General features: G+C 32.4%; 1 protein-coding gene and 1 long non-coding RNA gene across 2 annotated transcripts in view; both read left to right on the forward strand.

Annotated features, from left to right (window-relative positions):
- Window positions 1–15,775, forward strand: part of LOC147838569 (uncharacterized) — a 142,783-nt gene that overhangs the window by 33,998 nt on the left and 93,010 nt on the right. The gene's annotated exons all lie outside the window — the stretch shown is intronic.
- LOC141380213 (uncharacterized) overlaps window positions 4,332–15,775 on the forward strand; it is an 89,523-nt gene continuing 78,079 nt past the window's right edge. Inside the window, exon 1 of the mRNA XM_087304545.1 lies at window positions 4,332–4,421. The gene's annotated coding sequence lies outside the window, so the exon portion shown is untranslated. The remainder of the gene's footprint in view (window positions 4,422–15,775) is intronic.

The raw sequence follows: 15,775 nt of genomic DNA on the forward strand, positions 1-15,775 counted from the left end.
GATAATGATAATGAAAATAAAGTGGATCCTAGTTTCTTTAACCAGGTCAAAGCAAACAAGAAAAACTGTAATGGACTCCAGCTTTATAGAGTAGTTTACTGCAAAACACACTGTGTATAGTACAGTATTGACTTTATTACATAACCTGTATTGCAATAAGCTGTTTCTCGTTGGCAATGGAAAAAATACAGGGAATATATTTGTGTTTCAATTCACAATTCACTTTGAATTTAGCTTATATCTGTTCTGTTTGGAACATGGTGTTATCTGTTCTGACATACTGTGTGAAAGCATTTGTAAATTTGACTGTAATATGTTAATAATAATAGTAATAGTGTAATGTTTTTGTCTTGGTTGAGCTTGTGTGTAAAAGAAGTTTAAACATTTTAAATTGGTGTCAACTAGATCCCTTTTGTGTCAAAGCAGCAAAAAATGTGTTAATTGTATAGCCAACAAAGATGGATGTTGTGCTAATCTTGTTAAGAGTTTAGGAAACTTGTTAAATGTAGTGTGAAAAACTGTAATAAAGGGACTTAGCCGAAATGAAAATTTATCTTAAATTTAAGACAACAGAATTTTTAAAGCAGATTTTTATAGACACATTTTCAAACTTCAGATATTTTTTGGCGTCTGAATTCCTAGACTTCAGATATCCAGTTTTTAAATATACATTTTCAAGTTTAGAGTTTTTTACAAAGGCTATGACAGTTTTTTCAATACATTTAACAAGTTTGCTAAACTCTTAACGCAGAAACACACCTAAAACACACAATTGGCAAAACAGTTAATTTCATGCTCAAAATCACACATTATAAACTAAACCTCTAAACTTTTTTTCAAAATATAATAATAATCTAACACACTACACCACGTCTAACAATACACTGCAAACATGTTTCAAAATGACGGCTGAGCGAAAAAAATACTTCACTGCATCACTATTTTTGTTAAATAGATTTTTGTACCTTAATTGGGTTCCAGATGCAGTTTATAAACTTGTAGCGGAGTTGAAGCGGAGTTTGATCGGGATATTCCATTACGCTGCATTTTTGACGTTTGCAATCGGGTGCTCTCTGTTTACGCAACGTTAGCTCTGTTAGCGTGGTAATTTAGACAATAGACTGTTGACAGAGTAACGTTAACGTTCGTTTATAAAGGTTTAAAACAATGCTTGTGCAGTTGCGTCGAATAGTATGCACTTATGGGAGTTATATGGTACGTCTAAATTACTGTCTTTTGCAGACAGCAAAATATATGCTATAGGCTAGTTAACCTTAGCATAGCTTCCCGTCACTTTTTATTAACTTGAAACTCCTCAAATACATTTGGGCACCCAGAAAAAGAGTGAAAAAGAGTGAGACTGCTGCTGAGCCATTTCTTGGTCCTCCACCAGTCAAAAAAAAAAAAAAAAAACTTTCAGGTTCTGTGTGGAAGCATTTTACAGTCAGTGGTGCTGCAGATAAAAAAAAGTGATACTATATGTAATGTGTGCAAAAGTGAAATCAGCAGAGGCAGAGATATTGAACATCTGTCAACATCTTCTATGCGTAATCATTCATTCATTTCTTTTCGGCTTAGTCCCTTTATCAATCTGGGGTTGCCACAGTGGAATGAACCACCAATTTATCCAGCATTTGTTTTACGCAGTGGCTGCCCTTCCAGCTGCTACCCAGCACTGGGAAACATTCATACACTCTCTTTCACACACATACAATAGGGACAATTTAGCTTACCCAATTCACCTGTATTGCAAGTGTTTGGACTGTGGGGGAAACCGGAGCACCCGGAGGAAACCCACGCCAACTTGGGGAGAACCCAGTCGAGGCTCGAACCAGCAACCTTCTTGCTGTGAGGCGACAGCGCTACTCACTGTGCCACCACGCAACCTTCTATGTAATGTATTATCAGATGCAGTAAAAGCATCCTCTCCTGATACTGTCTATGAACCCCCCACAAGCATCAATCCCCTCAATCAGCACAGCTATGTTCTGCTAAATCCTCCACAAGCACCAAAACATCAACACAGCCACATTCTGCCCCAGCAAGTCAGTTTCAAACATTTAAAAAAAAAAAAAAAAAAAAAAAAACTACCTTGTGTCTGTTTTGTGGCAGGCAGATGACAAAAGCAGAGCTGTATCTTTTTGTAATATATAGAATATAATTCTGCCAGATTGTTCTTGTTCTGCCAGATCTCCCAGGCAGGGTTTTATTTAGATTTATTTAGCTAATTTAAGTTTTTGGAATTCTGTCCATTGAAAGAAGTTCTTTCAGAAGAAGAACAGTTTTTTGAAGTATTATTTGTTTTTATTCTGTCTATTCAGTGTCAAGAACGGTGGTGGTGGGGTTCATAATATTCACAATGGTATTTTATTAGTTGTTGGTTTAACCATGGATGAGATAATGGCTTCTATGTTATTTTATTTTCAATGACATTTCTTGTCACATTTAAAAAAAAAACAACCAATATAGCATATCTATAATTTATATAATAGGTATAATTAAACAATACTTTAACTATAACGTAAATTAGAAGTGTAATAGAAAAAAAAAAAAAAAATATATATATATATATATATATATATATATATATATATATATATATATATATATATATATATATATATATATTTGCGCCATATATGTATATATTTGTGTTTCAATTGACAATATGAACAGCTGTTCACTTTGGCTTTAGCCTATATAGGTTCTGTTTAGAACATAGTGTTATCTGTTCTGATATACTGTGTTAAAGCATTTGTAAATTGGACTGTAAAATTACATTGTTTTGGTTTTGGTTAAGTTTGTGTTTAAAAGAAGTTTAAGCATTTTAAATTGGTGTTAACTGGATGCATTTTGTGTCAAAACAACAAGAAATGTGTTAATTGTATAGCCCACGAACACGGATGTTGTGCTAACCATGTTAAGAGTTTAAGAAACGTGTTAAATGTATTGAAAAAAGTGTCATAGAAATTGTAAAAAACTGTAAATCAAATTCAATATTATGTTTACGATTTATTTAATTTCTCTTTTTTGCATTTTACAAACATATCAAACAACCTTTATAGAAATAATAATAATAATAATAAAATACAAAAAAATAAATAAATGGAAATAATAATAAAATAAAACCTAATTACACAAGGCAGATGACATGTCCGCTAGTTCGCTTAAGCCTGGTTATGATGCACATACGCCAGTAAACACATGCAGCTCTGTAATTTCTGCATCTATATTCCACAATCAGAATTTCTGCGTTATCGGTTTTAGAATATTGAATTTGATGTTCTGAATTCACACCATCGGCTTGCTCCTGCTGCTCCAATCACCACTTTCCCTCTCTATCCACCACTCATCACACCTGTGAACAATCACCCAATTAATAATTACCCGCACTTGCACCTGCAATCACCATGCACTATTTATACTCACCTCTTTCAATCGACGTCAGATGGTTCTACTCATTGACTCTACCTCTCGTATTCCATGGATGTCCTTCTTTTTCCATTGATGTAAACACAACTGCTAAAGAGAAGTAACTAAGCTTTAGTTGTGTATGACTGAAGATCTGATACTAAACTGTGTGAGATTGCTCTCCCTCTGCTACACCACTTACCTGCTTCATCTCTCAATATCTGTTGCATTGCACTAATAAATATCTTTAAAGATTTGTCTTCCTTGTGTGACCATGACGATGTGGAGAACATGCCAACTCAACACAGAAATGCCAACTGGTCCAGCTGGGACTTGAACCAGTGAACTGATTGCGGTGAGTTGACAGTGCTAACCACTGAGTCATTCTGTCGCCACCTCTAGGAATTCAGTCCCAAAAAAAAAAAAACATTTTGAAAAAACAAAAAGTTAGAAAATGTTTTTATAAAATTTCATATTATTCAAGTTTTATTTCATTTATTAAAAATTCAGTTGTCTAAAATTTTTATATTCAAGTTAAGAAATTGACATTTAAAACAAATTTTTATGCAATATATTCTGTTTTATTAAATTACAATTGTCAAAAATTCTAATGAACATTTTTAAACAGATTGTTTTGTCATATCTTAAACTCCAATTTCTATGTTGGCTAACCTGTTTTGAAGGCATTATATAATAATACAAATTACTGTACCATCAAATGTAAATTATGAAAACGGCACACAATTGACTCAATTATCTGAGTAAAAAAAAGGACAATTCACAGTTGAACTTCAGTCTCTATTGCAAAAAGGACTAATATATTCCATGGTCACTTCACCTGAGATAAACGGTACAGTATGTGCTTTTTCCAGAGGGAGGGTCTAGAGCAACAGTACTGTGTGGTAAAGGGGGAAGTGGTTGTTTATGCACCTGAATCCGTTCAGTCTAAAGGTTTTGCTTTACGGTCTAACATTTACAGTTGAACTTACTCAAACGACTAGTAATGCCCGGTAAGTGATTTTCTTTTTTAAAGCTGGATAATTTTTGACATTTGTGGAGATCACTGCTGTGCATTTTCCTGGATTGAATGAGCATTTATGTTGTTGTGTATTTTAAAGTCACTAATACAATTATTGTAATATACTGTGATATAGCAAAAGTATAAGTGGGAAAACATTTTGATTCACTATACAATAATTAATTATTCACCCTTAATACTATGCAATATCTGCCCCAGTTTGCCAAGAGTCTGGCTTGTGATTTGCACTTGTTCTGTTTTTATTCAGTTCAGTATAAAATAAGTTTGTTTTAGTTACAGAATCATTCTCTATACAAAACTATTTTGTCAGGATACAAAAGTACACAGGGTCTGGGTTGAGGTGCTGCATTCTAGTTTGAGCCTGTTTTCAAGTTAGAGCATGTTAGTCATGCTATTCTTGAATCTGTCAGGGTAAGCGTCAGTCCAAAGTCCCAACTCTAATTATGAGAAATCTTTTACATTTTAACCTTTACACTACATCACTAGATAAAACAAAACAAAAATAAATGAATAAACACCACTTTAACAATGAAGTTTAACAACAATTAATGCAGATATATATATATATATATATATATATATATATATATATATATATATATTACACACACACACACACACACACACACACACACACACACACACACACAGAGAGAGAGAGAGAGAGAGAGTGGGGCACAAAGTAACAATTTTTGTTTTGGCCAAAAAATGAACTAATTAATGGGATTGACAAGCCATTTGTTTTTTTACTAACAGCACACAAACCTCTCCTACAAATGAGCACTGGTTGTCCTGTATAATTACTGGTTTTATGGTTTTTGTGCAGTATTGCCAAAAATGGCAGGAGTATAAATGCTACTATTTACCCCACCTGCGGGTCAAGTTGTAACAGACAGAGGGTTAGTTGTTACACATGCTTAAAAAGGCAGATTTTAATTTAAATCTAGTTTACTTTAAATAATAGCTATATTTCCTCAGTACTTAGCTCAATAAATGTTTTATTCAACATAGCCCAGTGTGTTTATTTATCTATTGGATAAACACATTTGGATTAATTTGGAGTATTATCCATGATTATACAATGCATTTATTTGTAGCATTAGCAATAAAATATTTTTTTGTCTATAAAAAAATCTATTAAAAAAACATTTTATTTAAAAAGTTTTTAACATAACACTTATAATTGAACAATTATTTTGTAAGTTTAGTTGGTGTCCAACAGTGTGTGGCTTATTTATAACATCCTGATACAACTAACTCGCTAACTAACTAACTAGCTGTGTCGCGTTTTCCTCAAAACTTTCTAGCAGTCACTCTGTGTGTTTTACACCTTTCAAAATGGTGCCAGATTTTACGCTTAAACTTACACAGATTTTTTTTAAAGAACAATATTGACAATAATAAAAATACTTTTATGCTGTGAAAACAGTTTTTCCTGTATTTCTCATCCAAATTTTGCAGAACTTTTTCAATAATTGAAACACTGTAGTAAAAACCATGGAAGCATGCCATGGTTAACCCTGAGCAAATACCTTGCGTTACTTTGTGCACACTTAAAGTCAAAATTATTAGCCCACCTTATATATATATATATATACAGTATATATATATATGTGTGTGTGTGTGTGTTTATGTGTATTTCAGGTGATTTGTTACCGTTGAAATGGCAAATGCTCATCTAATAAATAAGTTTTAGTTTAAAAATGTGTTAGTAATTGTTTAGCAATTATAGGCTTTTTGGTCACACCTAAATTACCTAAATGATTTTAATTATCTTAAATGTCACATACACACAAACACACACACAAACACGTTTGTTTTTGTGAAAAGTGGGTACATTACATAGGTTTCCATTCATTTTATACTGTCAAAACCGTATATTGTATTACCCTCACCCCACCCTACCTCTAAACCCAACCATCACAGGAGTCAGTGTACAGCTTTACTCTCTGATTAAACTCATCCTGTGGGATTTATAAGCTTTTTGAGCAATGAGGACATTTTCCTCATATTTCACCTCCTTTTTGTAATACCTGTGTCATATCCATGTCATTATACAGATTTGTGTCCTGATATGTCACAAAAACATGTACACACACATTGTAAAGTACCAAATGTCTATGCCTTTAGTGTTTGTGTTTTCCAAAAATCTTTATATGAAAAAGTATGCTATTACAAAATCAGTCAACAAGTTTGTACAAAACCGACTAGTGATTTGCAGAGCTGGTTTGATCACATCATTAGAAACCTGTGTAAACCACTGAAATTATGTTTCTTGGTTGTGAGAATGAGTCTAAAGTTTGCATAAGATTTGCAACTTGTGTTCAACTGCCTAAGCTTTTTTAAGCAATTAACATCTGCTTCTGCAAAGCAAAACATATTAGAAGTATTTAAAAGGTTCTTTAAACAAAATGAATTAAATAGATTTTAATTTAGTTTACTTTTTCCAACTGCTTACACACATTTTCAAAACCATGTCACCTTTTTTCAAAACTCTACATACAATTCTCAAAACTGCACTCACAAAATGCAAAATAACTTACATGTCCTTCAAAATGTAACACTGCATTCAAAATCCCATAAACACATGTCACACATTAGCATGAAATGGCAAACACTTCTTTCATAATAGTAAATCTTTAGATATACCATATACCTTGTTCTAAATCTAAAGCGCTTTGCTCTTTCATAGACTTATATACATTTCATTACAGCATTCTATGGAGAAAATAATCTGTTGAGAGAGGTACACTGTAAACACCAATTACATGAAAAAAACAAAATATTTTTAGGCCAAACATTACTGTTGTATACACAACTCTCTCTCTCTCTCTCTCTCTCTCTCTCTCTCTCTCTATCTATCTATCTATCTATCTATCATCTATCCATCCATCCATCCATTCATCTATCATCCATCTATCCATCCATCCATCCATCCATCCATCCATCTATCTATCTATCTGGATAGATCTGTCTTTCTGTCAGTCTGTCTGTTGTGTAATATTAAAGACAACATACAGTAATCAATTATGCATAGCTCATTCAGTTCAATTCACATTAATTGTATAAGGTATATAAAATGTGCATAAAAAGTGCATTGTCTGTTCTTTGAAACAATAGGTTTAACAAAACTAGAATTGTATTTACAGGCGTGGGTGTCCGAAAAAAAAACTACTGAAATCTAATACAAATGGTATTATTTGCAGATAAAACATATTTTATTAACTTTTACAACTTGAATTAATAAAACAATTATTTTGAATCTGAGATTCTTGCAGAGGCAGGCACTGTCTATTCATAGGTGGGTCATGTGAAGTCTTCATAAAGGACTATATTTCTGGAAAAAACAGAAATATACTGTACTCAAACGATGGTACTGTCAATAATTAATCAATGTTGTAATTAGATTTCATGCTTGCAGCTTGTTTTCTACCTTATTTCAGTTTCATTTAGCATTTTTCAAAAAGGAACATAAATAAACATGGTCCCTAAGTTGAACGCGAATAAGAAGCTGAAAAACGGAAGTGTCGCGGTTTTTAAGGTGGACCGGATAGCGTCAATAAGAAGCTGCGAATAAGAAGCTGGATTCAGCCTCGACCGTTTCTGTGCGTCATTAACAAATAGTGATCTTAATATTTGCTCTTTCCGTGAGAAAAATACTATAATGTTTAAGCGGGCCTAATAGATCTTCCGATTATCCCACTCAGTGCTGCTGAACTGTTTGTATACTTAAAGACTTCCTATTGTATGAATTACGATTGCATAAAATTATATTAAAGGGAAGTGCGTTTGGTAATGCGCGCTCAGACGTGTGATGCGCACAGAAACCTGAGCTCTATGCTAAATAGTTTCTTTTTCATCTTTTGCAGCCTGAATTGTTTAAAATTATTAAAACGGAATACTTTATTTAAGATTATAAAGGATTCTGGCTTGCCAAAGCATGTTTTTTGAAGCTCACGGTCACAACTTATGCTGCTTTCTCAGTTATTAAACGCATGGGGAAAAAAACGCTGTTATCTGATGTAGGGCCAGGGTGCAAGCTTCTGATTGGGTGGGCCAGGCCCACCCGTGGAGCCGGACCTGGTGAGCAGTTGGTAAAAACTGTAAAACACGCAAAGTCCCGATGTGTAAGTTTTCACCACTAGAGGGCGCATACACATAAATAAAATCAATAAACATTCTATTTACTGTTTTTTCAAACTTTTATTTAATTGTCAAAACTATAAATAAAATCTTCTAAAAGCAAATACTGTTTTTTTTGTTTGCTTTGACCTGGTTAAAGAAACTAGGTTTCACTCTATTTTCATTATCACTATCAGTTAACACAGATGTCACTCAAGCAGTCCAAACTCCAGTGTTTTAGCTATGATAACCAAACAGAAACCATCTATTCCTAACCATTATAAACTACCAAGTCCACTATGTAATCACTGAAGCACCGGTTTGACACACTTTCACACAAATTTTTATTTAGCAATCAGTCTGCAAACATTGAAAACGGTGGAAGGTGTGTTATTCTGTGCCAGCATGGATGGAGGAGGTCAATGTCCTATACTTCCAATAGGTTTGACTGTATATTGGTTTACATGTGTTTTCTCTAATATTTACAGTATTTAATTACAGTACTTTTTTTGTCTTTTATTTATTTATTTATTTTTTACAGTATTTCAGTTTTCAGCCACAGTTTGAATTCAATATAAATTTAATCAAAGCATTTGTTGTTCTGGATCCAATTCTTTGCAAAAAGGCAAATTTGACAGCCCAAATAGAAAGACAACAAATGGCATTGGCAATAGGCTACAATGGCAAGCAATGGTGCACTGATTTACACTGAGTACTGTATTTTGTATTTTCTTGTCCATTGTGTAATGATTAATTAAGAGAGCTCATTTACTTGTTTGCAAGTTGTGTTGTTTGAAGGTAAAACTAGCTTTTGTCGCATATTTTAAATGTTTTGACACGGTATGTGCATTTTGCAAGCAAAATGTGTCATTTTGACCATGAGTGTCACTGTTTAGGACTGTTTGTTAACTGTTTTGTTTTGTTTATCGTAGGGATTTTCACGAGGGAACCAGGTTTATGGTAGCAGCCGATTAGCCTACAAAGTGACGTCATAGTTTCTCCACTCTATTAAGTGCACACAGCATTACATATCATCTAATAATTGTAGGAAATAAGGCAGTTGACTGTGTGAAGCCACATAAAACAACACAAAAATATGATGAATATGACGAGATCAGTGGCTAATCTGCCGGAGTCAGCTGGGGTGAAGTGACGGTGACCAGCGAGACCTAGCTGTCACTCAAGTGGCCACGCCCTTAATCATGAAAACCTAAAATAGCCTAATATAAAGGAAACGTATGAGTTATAAAAACAATTCACCCCCCTCACAGTTTTAATGAAGGGTAATATTAGCTGTATGAACCAAAATCTTTCTTTGTACCAGGCTGTAAACACCTTTTTTTTGCTGTAAAGTTGGCCATTCTAACAGTGGGCTCAATTGAAATTTGCTCTATTATGGAGCCAGGACTAGCGGAATTTCGATGAATTGCAGTTTCAGTTACTTCCGTATTGGCTTGGGGAGAGCTGGAGGTTGCCGCTTGGCACAAACCATAGATAATAATAATAATAATAATAATAATAATAATAATAAACTTTATTTGTATAGCACTTTTCCAACATACATACAACTCAAAGTGCCTCAAAAACAACAACAAAAGCATTAAAATAGACAACATAAACATCACATTTACTGAAATAAAAACATTTATGTACACAAAATATAAGTATATATCCACATGATCACACACACACAACAGTCCTTACATATGCAGGCACACACCATACATTACATACTGTATATAAACCTACAACAAAATAGATAAAATGCGTACCCCTTACAAACTTGTTTATTCATACGCAATTTATAAAAAAGAGGTGTTTTAACAAGCTTTTTAATAACATGAATACTAGGGGATTCTTTCACTTCAAGAGGGAGACAGTTCCAAATTTTTGGAGCATAATGGCTAAAAGAAGTGCCGCCAGATTGCAAGATTTACAGGATAAAATTCTAAAAGTCCAGCACTAGAAGAGGTTAGCAAACGATTTGGATTATATTTTGTTAAACAGTCGGAAATATAGGAAGGTGTCATGTTGTGTAGTGCTTTATAAACTAATAAAAGAATCTTAAAATCTATCCTTTGGTTCACAGGTAACCAGTGTAATTCTATTAATACTGGTGTAATGTACTCTTGTTTCTTTACTTTCATTAAAACTCTGGCTGCTGCATTTTGTATCAATTGCAACTTCATTGTAGAACCCTTAGGTTGACCAGTATAAATAGCATTGCAATAATCAAGCCAGGAGAAAATAAAAGCATGTATTAATTTCTTAGCATAATCAAAAGATAGGAAAGAACGAATTTTGGAAACATTTCTTTAATGATAAAAACATGTTTTTGTAACTTGATTAATATGAGATTTAAAATTAAGATCACAATCGAAAATAACACCCAGGTTCTTTAATTCTTTTTTGGATTGTAAACCTAAAGAACACAATTCTGCTTCAATCCTCTCTCGCTCAGGTTTTTTGCCCACAATAAGAATTTGTTTTATCTTTATTCAACTTTAAAAAATTTGCAGTCATCCATTGAACAATATTGGACATGCAGTTGGACAAATTTTCCATTGCAGCAGTGTCTCTTGGCTCAACAGAAATATTAAATTTGAATGTCATCAGCATAAATATAATATATAATATATTGTGTTCTTGCGATGTATTCGTCTATATTTACTAAGAATGTCCTTTCTGTGACATATGTATTGAACCAATTTAAAACTATCCCAGAGAGACCTACAAGTTTTTCCAGTCTGTTAATCAAAATGCAATTATCAACCGTGTCGAATGCTGCACTTAAATCCAGAAGAATTAAAACTGATGCATTACCTTTATCTATATTTAAGTGCATATCATTTACTACTTTTAATAGAGCTGTTTCTGTAATATGACCTTTTCTAAAACCTGACGGATATTTTTCCCAAATTCTATGCTCATCTAAAAATTGATTGAGCTGTAGTAACACAACTTTTCCTAAAATCTTACTAAAAAATGTAACATTAGAAATTGGTCTGTAATTATTTAAAACTGTGGAGTCCAAATTTGTTTTTGTTTTTTTAAAGTGGCTTTACCACAGCTTTTTTTTAAAAGCATTAGGTAAAATTCCTGTCATTACTAAATCATTTACTATGTCAAGGACATAGTCAATCAAGCAATTTGAAACCTTTTTTAAAAATTCTGTTGGAATAGGGTCAAGACAGCTAGAAGAAGACTTTAACTGAGATATATATATTACATGTCGCCTACCCTGTTGTTGTCTATTGGATTGCGCCAAGGGTAGCGCTCCTTTTAAATGAATGCGAGACCAAGCTGCAGTGGAGGACTGTGGCCACCCAGAGCCAGAGAATTACACATATACATATATATCTATGATTAGGAGTTTTCCCAGGGGTCAGTATGCAGTTTTTTTTAATTACGAAAACTATAATTTTACATCACTTTCCTACATTGATGTATCAGTGATCGCACAGGCATTCCTGACAAAAAGCTTGTGTTTGTGTGTACGGAAATGTATAATGAATAATGATGTACTATCCACCCTCCTTGGTAAATTGACATATATCCAGCTGCAGGCCCGCAGAACCACACACGTTTTAGGCACACAATCTAAGACACACGATTTAGGCAAACCATATATGGTAACTAACTCTTTAGCATTATCGCCACCTATTGAAGTATGGTTTCCCATTTCAGTCATTATTATTATTATCATATCATAACGATCATTTTAACATCTCTGCAATTTCTGAACTCAAATTATGTAAATAAAAATAATTGGTTAAAGACACTTATGACTTTATTCACGTGTCCACATAAACAAAGAAAACACTATAGACCGTCTAATTGTTGGATTAAGTGTAATAAACTAATTCAAGCTCTTAATATTATCATACTTGGTTAAAATCACTTTGTTGTAAAATATAAAAAACAAACAATAATGTCACTTTAAAATAAATTAGCCTACTAGTTAATAATTTAAACAATATAGTTATAAACTGATTATCTTAACTGATTATAATTATAAGTTTATATATAAACTACTATCTTTTACTAAACTGTCACAGCTGTTATATATATATATGTATATACATGTTCTTAATAATGAAGGGTATAAGATTACGTGATTTACAGTTAAACAGATTAATAAATAATCCAAAAACTGACCCTAGAACCTTAAAAAGGTTGGTTTCTAAAAAAAGGAAAAAATTAAGTAATTTTCTCACCTTTGTATTGTTTTAAAACCATATAACCTAAAGTATATTTTGAATACCAGAAATGTAGAATTAGATCTTTTTTATATAAATTTATCACTCATGCTCATCCATATGGTAACAAATAAGCAACCATTAAGCTAGAAAAAAAATATAGTAAATGAAAAAATAAAAACAGCCATTGACGACCATAATATTTTTGTACTTTTGGTTATGGATGTCAGTGGCTGCTGTAGTTTCCAGCATTCTTCATAATGTCTTGTTTTATGTTAAAAAAAATATATAAAAATTGATAACCACTTGAGTGTGAGTAATGATGAGGAAATGTTCATTTTTGGGGTGTCTATAAGTCAATTTATAAGTAAAATTATCAGTTTGTGCCAGAAATAACATTAATAATATTATTACCTTTAATTCTCAAATGTAACTATAGTCAGCGTCAAAACACTAGCATAATAACATTAAAGTTATAATTATTTGTTCTCCGGGGAGGGTCAAATGTTTGGATTCAAAATGTGATTTTGTTCAATTGTGCAATGCAGACAGTCACAGATATGTTGATTTTACTTAATTTTTCAACTCAGGAAGCCAATCAGAGGTTGTCATCTTTGTTTCTAAAGTGTTTTATACAATGCAGCCTATGTAGTTTTGGCACAAACGGAAAAGTATACTTTTCTAGTTAAGTCAAACTGTTTTATTTGAGACCAGTGTAGTGGAAAGTTGCACTGGATCTTAACAAACATCTTATAAGTTTAAAAGAAAACAAGCAAAAGAAGCTGAGGCCTTCGAAGTTCCCAAGTTGAAGCGGTTTATTGTTAAAGCAGTAATGGTTGATCAATCTCTCTCACAACCAATGTTCAAAATCCCACAGTTTATATACAGTTTCTTATCCATAGCTATCATGAGATATGATGTAACATCATGCCATTGCTCACAATCATGTGTTTGCATATGATCATGTTGTTTCCATACTTTTTTAACTATTCTCCTTATGTGCTATTTTAGTGTGGGCTGTTTTTGTCTTGGTCAATACATACATTTGCCAAAATGTATTGCATATGCTATGTCTGCAGGTTCTTACTTAGGCGCATGACATGCTGTTTTAATAAGGCTTTTATAATTCTTCTAAACCAGCTGAAGTATGTTTATTAAGCCTGCAAGATATCTATTTTGTAATTATAATATTCTGCGGCCATAAAATCATAAATTTACCTTTTATTTTAAATGACATTTTCTGAATTAGGCCTTAACAACATAAGTTATTGTTTAAAAGGGCAAATGCCTAAATTAACACTCCCAAGTTGACAATTGATGAAGACTAATTGAAACATTTACCACATAAGTTAAAATTCTAGGTTTGCAACCAAAATTTCCAACAAGAAGCACAAAATAGCAATGCATGTTATTCATTCATTTATTTTTAGCCTGAATAAGATATAATTTATGCAACAAATATTACAGAAATTAAACTTTTACTGTTAACAAAAAACACAGCAAAACCTTTATGACACTGTAGTATAACTGCCAGCAAATTAATAGCAAAAATAAAGATATGACATGAATACATTTATATGACACTGCAATGGAGGAAACAAGCATTTGATAAAGAAAAACGAAACAAACATATTTTTAAAAATCAATGTAAATATAAAAACATGACTCAATGGTGACTTTTTGACTTTTTTCTTACTCGCATAATCATTCTTCTTAAATTAATTATTAGTGTTTAATGTATTTTAATTAATGTCAATTGTTTAATGAATTGTAATTTTAAATAATTGTCATTTTCATGAGAGGATATCCAAGGCTGCAGTATTGAAATAAGATTCGGTAACATAATCAATGATGTACACCAGGTTTTTTTGTCCATGGTTGTGTGCTTCCATTTATCTTTTGTGTGCATGTATGGCTAATGAGTGTATTCGTTGACCATAGGTGTGTTGTATACAGCTGGTTTGAGTTTCTATCAAGGTAATTCCACTATGTTTAGGAGAGTAAGGTAATTTGCACAGGTAAAGGTAAGCTTAGTTTAAACTAACTCCAAGTTTTTGGCTTGTTGTTTTCTATCAGGTTTCGTAGCTATTTAGTTTGCACTGCTAAACTGCCCAAGAGCATGTTTTATTCTGGTTGGAGAAGAAAAATAAATAAATAAATAAAAACTGGACCAATCAGCTGTGAGTTTAAAAATTGCATCAAAATAATTTAAATAATATTTTTTTGTAATAATAATTTACTTATATTAAACTAATTATAATTATTTATACATTATAATTGATCCTCAAGTAATTTTGAATTGTCAATCAACATTAGTAATGGCTTTACATTTTCATATATAAATATTTACATGATTTTGCTTTAACACAATTTTGAAAATAATAATTGACTAAGGATTTTAAAATATAAAAAAAAAGTTTTCTGAGCTGTTTGTAAACCTGCATTATTAAAATCAGTTGATTGAATATTTGCACACAAATATTTGATTTAAGTTGCCCTCTCAAACTTTTGTTTATTTCTTCCTTCTAAATAGATTTAAATACATTGTTCCTAACAACTTTTTACTTTCGATTTTCTTCAGAAAGAGAAATGACTCTAAGGGACCAATTAACCTGGGAGGTATTTTAGAAAGCAGGTTGTGTAACCTTTTAAGATAGATTCAAGGATATTGAATGGAAAGGATCAGCTTTCGGTTCGTAAAGCAGAGGTAATTATTATGGTATACAATTTTCTACAGCAACTTTTGCTCTGAACATAACCTGCTCAGGTTAATCAGCCAAGAATTTCAGGATTAATGTGAAAGTTTTGTCTAGAGAACTGTGGTGCCTGGTAAACTTTAATCTTGACATTGAGCATACTTTAAAGGGGACATACAGTGGGTACAGAAAGTATCCAGACCACCTTAAATTAAAAAAAAATATTTTGCAGCCATTGGCTAAAATCATTTAAATTAATTTATTTCCTCAATACACACAGTATCCCATATTGACAGAAAAACACAGAA

The sequence above is a fragment of the Danio rerio genome, chromosome 22, assembly GCF_052040795.2.
Source record: "Danio rerio strain M-AB ecotype USA chromosome 22, GRCz13ab, whole genome shotgun sequence".
Taxonomy (NCBI): Eukaryota; Metazoa; Chordata; class Actinopteri; order Cypriniformes; family Danionidae; genus Danio; species Danio rerio.